General features: G+C 43.3%; 1 long non-coding RNA gene across 1 annotated transcript; it reads left to right on the plus strand.

The window, feature by feature from the left end:
- Nucleotides 1-863: 863 nt before the first annotated feature.
- LOC139014668 (uncharacterized) lies at nt 864-7,456 on the plus strand. Its single transcript, XR_011472258.1, has 3 exons — nt 864-943; nt 2,282-2,394; nt 6,350-7,456. It is a non-coding gene; the product is annotated as an uncharacterized lncRNA (long non-coding RNA).
- The last annotated feature ends 2,687 nt before the right edge of the window (nt 7,457-10,143 follow it).

Here is a 10,143-nt window from a genome sequence, read left to right on the forward strand (position 1 = left end):
ATGTTTAGTGGAAAAATATTTTACTTATGTAAACATCTATGTGACTACCTTCCATTCCAAAATATAATTTTTTCCATCTCCTTAAAGATTTGGTAATCTTTTGGCACTTTCTCCATTTAATATCATTTTGAAAAAATGTACCCACATGGTTGCATGTCATATCATTATGCTCATGAATGCTTTGCAATTTGTTCTGCATGTGATTTCATTGTATAAATATAATATTTTTATGGATCCAGTTTCTCATCGATGAATATTTGAGTGGTTTCTAGGTTTTCGTTATTGTGAACAGTGTAGCTCTGAATATTCTTGGCTGTGTGTTTTGATATACATGTATAATTACACCTATGAGTGGAATTGTTAGACCATAGAATATATAAATATTTGTTATTAGAAAACACTACTTGATTATTTTCCAAAGTGGTAACACTATGTTACATTTCACCAAAAGTGGGTAAGAGATCCATAGATCTAAATCCATTTCCAAACTTAGTATTATAAACGTTCAATTTTGGTCAATTAAATGTGTATAAAATTATAGATCATAGTTGTCTTGATTTGTATTTTCCTGATCATCAATATTGTCTAACATCTTACCAAAGGTTTATTGACTATTTATGCTTTTCTTGAAATGCCTGTTCATGTGTTTTGCCCATTTTTAATTAGTTTATTCACAAAATTATTTTTGATTTGTAGAATAATCTTAGATGGTTCATGAAATAAAATCTATCCATTTTTGTCTTTATGCTTTCTGCCCTTACTTTCCAATTTAGCAATGTTTCTCCACCCTACCATTATTTAAATATTTGCTTGTACTATTTCTTCCAGAGCCTCCTGGTTTTCTCTCTGCTGTTTCCATCACTAGCAGGTCCCACCTAAGCCACATTCCAGAGCTGAAGCTCTACAGCAGCGTGGGACCTGAGACTTTGCACTGAATAATCAGGTACCCACCCTGGCCCCTTTCAGGCTCCACCCAAGCTTGGCTGTGGCTGGGCCCAGCAAACTGCCTGGAGCTACCTGGTCTATTTCCAGCAGATGAGTCATTTTCCTTTCCAAGAAACCAAGGAGTGTAACGCTTACTGGATACTCTGAGAGATTCAGCTAAACTGCTTTTACAAATGACACCTAAGTCCTATGAGGTGATGTAAATTGTCCAAAATTTCATAGCCAGAAGTGTGAGAAAGGCCTGGAGGTACCAAATGTTTCCTTTGGGCAAATAGATCCATGTTTAAAAACTTTGTGTTGGATTTAGTGAACATGCACTCAACTCTCCTGCCTGAGTCCTAAATCTGCTGAAAGGAAGTTCACCCAACAGTTCAGCTAGTCCCTGTTTTCACCCCAGTCCCCTCCATCTGCTCTCCACACAACTTAGAGGAAGACTTTCACTGAAGCCAGCTTATGTCCCTCTGTAGCCTCAAATGCATCAATTGCTCTCCTTTGCACTTACATTCGAATCTAAATTTTGTAGTATGCCCTGTGTGCTTGGTGCCTGTCTGCTTTCCTCTTTATTTCCCACCCTCATTCTTTTTGTTTTTGTTGTTGTTAATCCTCACCCAAGGATATTTTTCCATTGATTTCCAGAAAGAGTGGAAGAGCGAGGGAAAGACAGAGAGAAACATCAATGTGAGAGAAACACATCTATTGGTTGTCTCCTGCATGAGCCCCTACCAGGGCCCAGGCCAGGGAGGAACCTGCAACCAAGGTATTGTGCCCTTGACCAGAATCAAACCTGGGACCCTTTGATCTGCAGGCGGACCCTTTGAGCCAAACCGGCCATGTTCCTCCTCTCATTCTTGCTCACTTCTGTAGCCACACAGAACTCCTTTATGTTCTTTGAATGTGCTGAGCTCTTTTCCATCTTAAGGCCTTTGTTCCTGCTTTTGCCTTTGATAAGAATGCTCCTCTCCTGGCCCTTTGCATGACCAATTTCTTCTCACCCTATAGTTCATGCATTAACTTAAATGTCCCCTCCTTAGAGAAATCCCTCCTGCCTCTCCTAAATGCATCCCTCTCTTTCCTTTATAATGTACCACAGAGCTTTATTTCATTCCTTACTGGAGTGTATTACAATCTGTAATTACGTTGTTTATTTGATTTTTGCTACTTGCTATGGGGCCCATTCCTCCAATGGGTTGCACATGCCAAAAGTTTGTCTCATTCAACTGTAACCTCGGGCTGGGCCCGTGCCTGGCACCCTGTTCAATCAACATTTGTTGAACCAGTGAATGAATCCAGAGGCTAGTCAATAATTAGTGGTTTTTATTTCCTTCTCTCTAAGCAGGAGTGGCCACTCACACATACTGGCACACACAACCTGAAGGAGCTGGACCAGAACAATGGAAATAACAGCTCAGTGGATGTATCTAGAATATATCAGAAGAACCAGCTAAACCAGTTGAGTTAGCTACTGTTTTCTGTTTTGTTTTGTGTAACAAGTTTCCGTGGCCTCTGAGCTTCTGGCCTGGGTGTACATATTCACGGAGAAGGAGAGTTTACATTAGTGATATATTAGGGTATCCTATCTAATAAAAGAGAAACATGGTAATTAACCATGACTTCGCTACCCTTCCCATTGGCTAATCAGCGAGATATGCAAATTAACTGCCAACCAAGATGGCGGCCGGCAGCCAGGCAGCTGAAGTGAACAGGGAGGCTTGCTTGCTCCAGTGACGGAGGAAGCCAAGGTTCCCTGCCTGCCTTGCCGGCCTCTGAGCTTGCTCTCTAAGAAACATTGTTGCAAATATAGAAGCTAAACAAAACTCCAGAAACCTGCTTTCAGCCATCAGAGCTGGAGCGAGCAGGACCGAAACAGTGTTACAATTATAGAACAAACGCAGATCCCTGCTTTCAGCAGCCGAGGCCTCAAGGTGGAGCCGGCCTCAGAGCTAAAGCCGGCTCTCAGCTCCAGTGACAGCTATAGAAGGTAAATAAATCCCAGAATAAAAAAAGAAAAGAAAAAAGGAGAGGTTGGGAGCTTCAGTCGCCCGCCAGCCTGAAAACAGCCCTCAGCCCCTCACCCAGACTGGCCAGGCACCCCAGTGGGGACCCCCACACTGAAGGGGGTGTGACCAGCGGCAAACAGCCATCATCTCCTCATCCAGGCTGGCCAGGCACCCAAGAGGGACCCCCATCCTGATCCGGAACACCCTTCAGGGAAAACCAGCCGGCCCCCACCGTGCACCAGGCCTCTATCCTATATAGTAAAAGGGTAATATGCCTCCCAGCACAGGGATCAGCGGAGCCGCGAGGCCTCCTGGCCCCTGGAGCAGCGTGACAGGTGGCAGCGCCCAAACTCCCTGATCGCCCTGCAGATCTGTGTGTGACAGGGGGTGGGGCCACAACCTCCCTATCCGCCCTGCTCTGTTCCTGACAGGGGAAGGTGCCCCAACCCCCTGATCGGCCCTGCTCTGTGCCTGATAGGGGGGAGCTCCCCAACCCCCTGATCGGCCCTGCTCTGTGCATGACAGGGTATGGAGCCCCAACCCTCCTAATGGGCCCTGCTCTGTGCATGACAGGGGGCAGCGCCCCAACCCCCTGATCGGCCCTGCTCTGTGCGTGACAGGGGGTGGCGCCGCAACCTCCCCATTGACCCTGCCTTGAGTGTGACAGGGGTCGGTGCCCCAACCCCCCAATTGGCCCTACCCTGAGTGTGACTGGGGATGGCATCGCAACCTCCTGATCTGCCCTGCTCTGTGCATGACAGGGGGGTGGCGCCCCAACTCCCTAATTGGCCCTGCTCTAAGCCCGACCAGGGGCTGCACCTAGGGATTGGGCCTGCCCTCTGCCACTCGAGAGCAGGCCTAAGCCAGCAGGTCGTTATCTCTCGAGGGGTCCCAGACTATGAGAGGGCACAAGTGGGGCTGAGGGACACCCCCCACCCCCCCGCAGCCAGTGCACAAATTTTTGTGCACCGGGCCTCTAGTATTCATATCATAAGCACTTTACCTGGATAAATCACTACCAAAAAGATACCCATTAGCCTATGACAGCAAAATGGCTCTTGAAGAGATTCCACTATCTTTTGAAAAGAAAAAGGAGCCAATTAGGTAAACTTTTCAAATCATTTATGTTTATGGAGCCCTTTTTCAATACCTGGAGCTCAATGAAGTGGAGAAGGGAGAGTTCTCACGGCACTTGGTGAATGAGGAAACAGACACAGAATGGTTCATTCTCAGGAAGTGTTCTAAGCAACACCAGGATTGGCCACCTTACTGGGATTCTGAGATGTCTTTTCAACAATAGCCTTACTCTACCTTGCTGACCCAGTCTGGCTGGAAGTTCCAGAGGTTAGTGGCTGTGTTTCAAAGGCCTTTGCTTCTTAGGAATCACAAATGAAGAAGCATGTATCTTCCTCTTGGTGATAGTTGGAGAATTTCATGCTCCAATGAATGGGCTGTTGTTGATATTTAGGGAGAATTAGGCAATTTTATTACATTCGAAGAAAGAAAGCAGTTATTATTGCTTCCTCTCCTTTTCTTGCTTCCTCTCTCCCTTTCTCTCCCTTCATTCCTTTCCTCCCATTTTTCTTTTTTTGTTTCTTTTTCTTCTTTCTTCCTCCTTTCCTTCCTTCCACCATGCTTGGTACTGTGGTTGGGTAAGAGATACATGATGGAATATCTTATCTCTTAGGTGTGAAGAAATTAGTGGTGGAGAAAAGCAGGTAGAGCATTATAGCACAAGATGATAAAACTATACAGAGGGACAGGCACAGGCTTCTGGGAACATAAACAGTAGTGTTGTGATAGATATTTAGCAACAGCCTCCAGGTTGAGGAATGGGGAGAGGTGGATTTCAAGCTCTCAACCTGGTGTTGCTGCCCAAGGAGTTGGGAAGAGATGCACACATCCGGTTCTGTGGCTAAAGGGCCTGGTTTAGCACATCCCTGAGAAGGGTACCTCAATGGGTCCATACAGGAGTGAGGTTTGCAATGTCAGGGGAAGCTTCCAGAAGAGAAGACACTTGACCTGTATTAGCTTATTTAGGAAGGAGGGTGAGGGTTAGTAAAGGGAAGACGTTATAACTCTTTGTCTTCATTCACTTTATGTACATTGAAGAAAACAGAGAAAGTGCAGATAAAACAAAATAAGAAAATAAGACTCACATGCAATTTAAAAACTGGGAGATGAGCATGGTGAACTTTGTGGTCATTTTTCCTTGTGTCTTTTTCTTTTTTTTCTCTTTGTGTGCTGAATTGTTATTAGAAAGCAGGCTTTTCTATCCCAGTTAATGTTTTGTCAGATAGTAATACTGTGACTATGGTTTTCTTTTTAAATTCATTTTTAAAATATATTATTATTTTTATGTTTTTAAGTTGAATTTATTGGGGTGATATTGGTTCACAAAACCATATAGCTTTCAAGTGCATAACTAAATAAAACATCATCTGCACACTGCATCATGCAGCCAAGGCCCCATGCTTAAACAGATAATCCATCTTTACCATTTTGATGCCTCTTTGTTTAAATTTTGATTCTGATTAAATGAAAGAATCTCTGTTTTTGTATATTCTAAAGACACATTTATACATAAAATGATAACTGTTAAATTCATTCTTCTGTCATCTTGATTTATAATTTATTTTTTTATATGTTCTTATTTTCTTCCTTGGTCTTGCTTTTTATCAACTCTTCGAATGACTTTACATTTTTCTTTATTTATTTTAAAAATGTATTTATATTCCCTGTTTTAAATTTAACTCTTCCTGTTTGAGTTAGAATTTTTAGCATACTTTTACTTTCTTCTTTAACATCCTCCCATTTTAATTTTCCACTTTGTAGTGTTTGTTAACAGACTCAAAAACTTTATTTAAAAGTATTGGTATAGAGTTATTGTTGTTGCTATTTACTTAAATATTGACTCTTCCAAAAATGAGTTTGACTTTGATCTTTATAACTAAGCTTACAGTAATGGTTTAGTCTTGCCTGGGTTTTAGTTGATTTTAGTGCTCATTAGCAGCCTTTTAGGCCATTTTGAGTTCTGGTTTTAGCTACACCTTTTGGTTGGGCAGAGTACATGTTCATGTAAGTCTTTCAGAAAGAGTGCATCAGTGATCTATTACAGATCCCTTGAGTATTTGAAATGGAATGTGGTTCTGTTAATGTGACCCACAAATGAAAATTTAACTGATGGGAGGTAAAAACACACCCACCCCAATTTAGTTGAGGATCATAAAAGAAATCACTGCCCACCAGGAGCCCTGACTCTTATCTCAGATGTTAAACTTCAACCACAGATCTTGTTTTCTGTTTGTGCAGGTATTTTTTTGGGTTCTTATACTTTTTCTCATTAAAGTGCAGTGTGTGCTCTTTGTCCTGCTACAAGGCTGCAAGTCACCCTATGTTTCTCCTAGGTCTAGGTCCAGGGTCTGCTGACTCTGGGTTCATGATGCTCGCTGGGCAACATCACGGCGACCTGATACTGGGAACAGCCAGAGGAGGAGGCCCATGGTGCAATGACAGGTGGACCCCTCAGATGCCGACTCCTGGAGAGCTTGCTAGCCTGTCTCATGTCTGTGACATCCCTGAGGGTTTCCTTTGGCTCTCTGAGAAGATGGCAGACCTGTCACCAAGACAAACACACAGGGGGTGATCTGTGTGACCACTGTTATTAATCACATGTGGCTTCATGCTCCAAATCCTTTGGGATGTGTGCTCAACTCACATTTCAAGGGGTGATTTGTCATGGTTTCTCAGTAGAGTGTTTGCTTTACATTGATCGTCTCATCCAGTTATCCAGATATCTCATTATCCTCATGAGAGATGAGGAAACTGAGGCTGAGAGAGATAATGTCACTTGCTCAGGGACACTTGCCTGGTAAGAGGCAGAGCCTGCATCAGGACCCAGCCTTCTGACTCATTGCCCATCATCTCATTCCACGTGCTGCATACCTTTTTGTAATGAAGGGATTTGGCTGCAGAGCCTCCAAAGTCTCCTCCTGAGTCCCTGTGCCGACTCCAGCCTCCCTAAGATTGTCCTTCTCTTCTTATTACATACAAGTTGAGGGCCCAGGCTTTCTGGTATCCTAGCAGTTTTGGCTCTTCAGCTTCCCTTAGCTTCCCTTCCCTGGAGGATGGAGCAGAGGAGGGACTGCCCTGGCTTCACCTGGGTTTCAGCCTCAGGCTGGGAGCACACCCACTCTCACCTCTGGAGCCCAGGGCTCACCTCCCTCCAGGTTTTATAGCCTTGGAAAGGGGATTGAGGGAAACTGTTGATAGGCCTGGGGGGAGCAGTAAAAATTTGCAAGCATTTCTGCCTCTTACTTAATAAATCTTAATGTGCCCTCATGCACCCATTCTCCTAAAAATAAACACATAGAAAATGGGAGAGGAGTGGTTTCAGGTGCTGTCATCAAGCTAAAAAGTCTCATGAGTTCCCCACAAACCACCCAAACTGCAGAGTTCTTTTAATGGGAGCAGAGTGTGTTGCTGGAGCAGCTTCCGAGGACATTTGGGCCTCACTGTTCTCCTAAGACCCAGGGTTCTGCAGAGGGGCCTAAGCGGCTGCACTTCCAACCTCCTGGGCTGCTCTTAAAGTCCCCAACTCTCTGGAGTCTGGGGAGATGGGGTCAAGCGTACCACAGAGCTGTGAGAGCAAACCAGTAACAGCCTTAATTCCAGAGTATGCCTAGGGAGTCAAGCAAGCTGATTGCAGGCGTGAGAGAGATAGAGAGAAACTTGGGTTCCTGGCTTGAAGAGTCCAAATTTCAAATAGAGATTTATATACACATAACATAATATTTATACTTATCAAACAGTTCTAAACCCAGACATTGTTCTAAATTCTATATGTGTTCCCCAAATCCCTTCAAAGTAAGTATGGTTATTGTCCCTATCTTTCATACCTGGAAACAGATGTTCAGAGAAGTGAGTAACTTACCCAAAGTCACACAACTGTAAAGGATGGGGCTGGTATTCAAATGAAAAAAGTTGACTTTCAGAGCCTGTGATCTTGAGGGTTCTAGTGTCTCCTGGTCAGAAACAGGTACAGGACCCTGCAGCACAAACCTTGGCGCTGTGCCATAAAGCATTAGGCCCTAGGGAATTCAGAAAATGCAGAAGACATGGCAAGAATGGAAACTAGCATCTACTGAGATCCTCTGAGTCTTAGCCCTCCCAATATTACTAATGGGCTTTGAGATGAAGATTATAATCCTCTTTATTCAGATGAGAGAGAGTTCAGAGATTAAAGTCATATTCTAGTAAATGACAAAACTAGGATTCACAGGGCTGTCTGACCTCAAAAACTGTAACATCTTATTTGGTTGTCTCCAAGAAAGAGGTAATTTGTGCTTATAAGGCATAGGGAAATAACAGAATTCATTCATTCATTCTTTCATTCATTCATTTAATCAACCCATCAATACTTATTGAGAGCCTTTCATATCATCTGTCCTGGGAAGCTAAGATATTCAAACCCCTGGAGCTACAAAGATATATGAAATTGGGTCTTTGACTCAATTTCAAAGACTCAGTTTCAATATATGAAATGAAGTCTTTGGCTCCATGTGAATTCTAATCTTGACCCTGGAGAGCCACAGTGCATGTCCTTGGAGGACTCCTAAGGAAGCTGATGCTCCTCACAACACCTCCTCCTGGCTCCTGCTCTAATCCTCATTAGACTCTGAAACTGAGCTCACTTTCCCTACAAACCACAAGGTTAATTGTATGCTTGTGTGGAAGTGTGGGTGAGAGAATTGTCTTGTGGTGGAAAAATTAATCTGAATAACCTTCCCTAAACTGTCAAATGTACTGAGGGGGTGAAGAGAAACTCACATTTTGGAGAGGACAAATGGCCATTTGTAAAGGACCTTGAGCCCCAGGGAGGGCTGGCATTGTCTGGTGCAGAGGGCAACACATTTCTGGAGCAGGGTGGCTGGCAGGGAGTCCCTATCTGTTGTGTATCCCCCTTGACCTTGATAGTTTTGCTGGTGGTAAGTTATTTGCTCCTGATATGGTTTCAAACCTGTGCTAACTCCTGGGGGATGCATGTTAACATCTGCTATCAACAGTCCTGGAGCTTCAGTAGAATGTATTTCAAGTTCCACATCTTTGGGAAAAAAAGGTTGAAGGACAGAATTCTCCCTTTCTGGGAAGAAGTAGAGAAGACCATGAATCTGAACACAAAACAAATGAACAGAACAAGACTCAATTTCATATATTAGTCTTGGAGTTCACATGAGAGTTGACGCCAGGGCACAAGGAACCGTGATTTGTATTCTCTCAAAATTAATGTGTTAAAATTTTAACCCCAATGTGATAGTGTTTGGAAGTTTGGTCTTTGAAGGTTAATTTAGGTCAAGCATAGAGCCCTTATCAGTGGGATTAGAGCCCTTATAAAAAGAGCTACCTACCTCTTTTTCCTCCATGTGAAGATACAACAAAAAAATGACCACCTGCCTTAGCCAGTTTGTCTCAGTGGATAGAGCATTGGACTGCAGATCAAGGGTCTTGGGTTTGATTCCGGTTAAGGGCATGTACCATGTTTGCAGGTTCCTCCCTGGCCTGGGCCCTGGTCAGGGAAGGAGCAGGAGGTAACTAATCGATGTGTTTCTCTCACATCAAAGTTTCGTTCTGTCTTCCCCTCTCTCTTCTGCTCTCTCTAAAATCAATGGAAAAATATCGTTGGGTGAAGATAAAAAAGAAAGAAAGAAAGAAAGAAAGAAAGAAAGAAAGAAAGAAAGAAAGAAAGAAAGAAAGAAAGAAAGAAAGAAAGAAAGAAAATGACCATGCTGCCACCCTGATCTTGGACCTCCAGATTCCAGAACTGTGAGAAATACATGTTTGTTGTTTAAGCCACTTTGTCTATGGCAATTTGTTATATCAACCCAAACTGACTAACATAGGAATCTTAGGTGGAGGTGAGCTTGATATATTGTATTTGGGTTTGCAGCAGTTACATTTTCATAACCGAAATCAGGACATGTTTTCCAACTAATGATGTTTTTCTGATGTATGCATTTGTCTTACAGAAATTAAGGGAAAGAATGCTAAAAGGTTGTACTTGTGGCTTTAGGATATATGATTTTGGTCCCTTATGTAGTAATAAAGCTTAGAGTTCTCCCCCACTCACCCCCATGTTGTTTGGTGCAGCCCAGACCAGCCATCTTGCTTTCTTCTCCCACACTTCCATTTTGGATTTTTTTTT

Source organism: Myotis yumanensis, unplaced genomic scaffold (assembly GCF_028538775.1).
Source record: "Myotis yumanensis isolate MYYU_CA2020_CCGP unplaced genomic scaffold, mMyoYum1.0.hap1 SCAF_7, whole genome shotgun sequence".
Classification (NCBI taxonomy): domain Eukaryota; kingdom Metazoa; phylum Chordata; class Mammalia; order Chiroptera; family Vespertilionidae; genus Myotis; species Myotis yumanensis.